This window comes from Globicephala melas, chromosome 7 (genome assembly GCF_963455315.2).
Source record: "Globicephala melas chromosome 7, mGloMel1.2, whole genome shotgun sequence".
NCBI lineage: Eukaryota > Metazoa > Chordata > Mammalia > Artiodactyla > Delphinidae > Globicephala > Globicephala melas.
The window spans coordinates 67,061,537-67,064,634 of record NC_083320.1 but is presented as its reverse complement, the minus strand read 5'-3'; the positions used below and the strand labels follow the sequence as shown (position 1 = coordinate 67,064,634).

At 39.4% G+C, this 3,098-nt stretch overlaps 1 non-coding gene across 1 annotated transcript; it reads left to right on the top strand.

The window, feature by feature from the left end:
• Window positions 1-2,427: 2,427 nt before the first annotated feature.
• LOC115851132 (small nucleolar RNA SNORA25) lies at window positions 2,428-2,556 on the top strand. Its single transcript, XR_004038630.1, has one exon. It is a non-coding gene; the product is annotated as a small nucleolar RNA SNORA25 (small nucleolar RNA).
• The last annotated feature ends 542 nt before the right edge of the window (window positions 2,557-3,098 follow it).

Here is a 3,098-nt window from a genome sequence, read left to right as displayed (position 1 = left end):
CACGTTGCTTTAATGTTGTCTTAATGACAATTGTGTCTTTTGTTTTACTTTAATCTCACTTGTGTAACTTTTAATGCTTTCTGCAAAATTCAGCAGTTTAATCTGGAGTTAAAGAAATAAAACCTTGATGACTCTTAAAGAGTTTAAGATTAATGCAGGAAGAAATTACCTTGGTTAGTCATGCCCATTCTAATTAACGGCCTGAAGTTTGCTTTTGCTGCAGAAGTGGTAGGAGTTTGATGTGAAGCCAAGACTAAGTGAATCATGCTGTATGGCTTGTTTTTAATCACTAAATTCAAGAAGCTAAAACTGCATTTTGAATGACTGTATGATTGTATACGCTATCAAATAGTAACCAAACAAGATGGGACATTAATGTGCATGACAAACAGAAATAAGTACCTTCCTTCCTCTTTAGATTATATCAATAAAACAAGTGAATATTTTGTAGTTCGAAAGCAATATAAACACATTTTTAATGGAAGCCCACATATAACTGTCATGAATGCCTTTCCAAATAAGAATATTGTGGGCAGCTACTCAATGTCAAGACATGTATTACATTGGGAAATTTGTAACTGTTCTCCCAGAATATGCTATGAACACTGCAGTGTTTAATCAAGTAATCATGCAGCTACTGTTCTGCAAACTGTCTATCAGGTAAGCTGTGACTATATTTGCATAGAGTACATGAATATGAACACAGAAAAAAAGTTTTTTTTTTTTTTAACCTGCTTTCCCTTGTTCAAAGTAAAAGACAACAGGGCCAGTTGAAACTCTAGACTAAGTATATTCACACATGGCCTGAGAGTGAATGTTTCCCCTAATAACTGGCATTATTTGATATTTGATAAAAATACTGCTCACATTTTTATTAATGGGTAAAAATAATACCTAATATCTACTGGAAGATAATTACATGTCAGATACCATGGCAAGTCCTTTGCATAGAACTTCATTATTCTCAATAGTACACTATTGCAGTGTTTCTCAACTGGGACCATTTTGACCCCATGGGACATTTTGCAATGTCCGGAATCATTTTTGGTTGTCAGAATACACAGCAGAGGGGTTGTGCCATTGGCATATAAGGGGCAGAGGCCAGGGTTGCTAACTAAACATCCTTCACTGCACGTGACACCTTGTGCAACAAAGAATTATCCAGTCCAACATGCCAATAGTGCAGAGGTTGAAAAACCTTCCCCTACTTTTATCTTCATTTAACAGGTGAGAAAAATTAGTCTTAAAGAGGTTAAATAAACTGCTCAAGGTAACAGAACTAATAAGTGGTTGAGGTAGGACTCAAACTCTACATTGACTCCAAAGCCCACACCCTCTCTACTTCAGGTTCTAGCTGCATTGCACCTCACTGAAAAATCATTTACCTCATTGTACACAATCTTGTAATGCAGCAAACCTACTGCTTTGAATCAGAGGTCCTAGGATTTGGTGTAAGTAGGGCTGCTCACTACCTGTTTGATCTTCAGGAGTCATTCCAATTCTCATCAGTAATCTGGGAGCCTAGAGCTAGAGCTTCCTTAAACGTTTCTCCTAACTTTTTATGATTCTAGCCCCAAGCATTCTAGCAAGGTTACCTGATTGCCTCTGCATCCCTCCACTGGGTGTTAGAGTAGACCTCCCTTAGGCTTTGACCTTATTCTGTTCTCTGCTTCACAGCAAGCAGTAGAGGATTCCCTGGAGTGGCCCCCTGCTGACTTTGCCACCTTCTCCATGGAATAGAATTCTGCCTTCGGTGATGCCATGGATGACTTTTTCCACCTCTAGAGAACAACCCAAATACCACTGGGGATGTAAGGGGTGTTTGGCACTGCCCTTTCCCTCCAACTATCTATGGAGTATCAGATATTCCTTAGGGAGCCCACTAAGAGTTGACTCTCTCCCACTTTGAAGAAGTAAAGATTCCTAGGGGAGGGAATCCACAGCCTGACCTCCAAACCAAATAGCCGAGAACCCAATGTAAGTTGCTCAGTTACCTGCATGAACCCCAGGGACCAATCTAAAGCAACCCAAACAAAGTTAGCAGACAGCATGAGGCTAGATTCTCCATGCCCTGGGTCACCTTATTTTTATACCCATTACAGAAGTAACACACATGCTCCCAAAATAGCAGCTTTACTAACCCACAGCATAAGGAGCTGTGATTTGTTTCTAGATATAGATTTAAAATAAAAGAAACAATACTTCCTATTATGTACTCTTTTGAAGGATAAGATTTGTTTCCACAGAAAATGGGATACAGAAGAACACACAAAAATGCACTAAGATATCAAGCAGAACTTAGCCCACTAATGTGGATTTCATTTCACAGTATTTACAGATGTCATTGCCAGAAGTATTTCTGGTTCTTGAAACCTGTCTATGTCATACAGTGGTGATGGGTTTTTCTGCCCCAGTTAAAAAATATATAGGCCATTTCAAAGAGGGCGCATGGGGCTATGAAACCAGGAGCTCTTAACTCTACAACCAAAGCTTGAAATTCTTCACAGGATGCTATAGTCACTCAAAAGGGCTAAGTTTTTATGAGGAGATATAAGATGTAGCCACTCATAATCATGACAGTTCACTCATAATAATCCATGATTGGTGATCTGGGAAAGTAAATAAATGTCTCAAAGTTTTAAAAATATATCATTCTCACACCCAGTTGCACACAGTAACAGTAGATAGGTAGAACATGGAATAGTCATCATAACTAGATAACTGGAATTTACATTAGAACCTGAACTTCAACAGATAGTTTCTTCTTATCCTCCTAAGTCACCTCTTAGATGCACTAACAAAGACCAAAATTATCCAATGTGGATCATATATCCTTGTTGGAGGAGGTCATAAAGAGGATATGACCACAGGGTGACCCAAGAACTGGTCTCCAGCAACTGAAGTAACAGCTCCTTACTCCCTCCCTTATCCTTGGAATGTACATTCTGCCCACCGTTCCTGCACTCAAAGCCACTTCAAGGATGCAGCCTTGGGAAAATAAGATGTTACTGAGACCATCTACCTGACTGAACCCCATTAAGGCCTCTCTATAAACTCTTAGGACTCTGGCAGGTGGGTGCAAGACCTACTCATCTTGC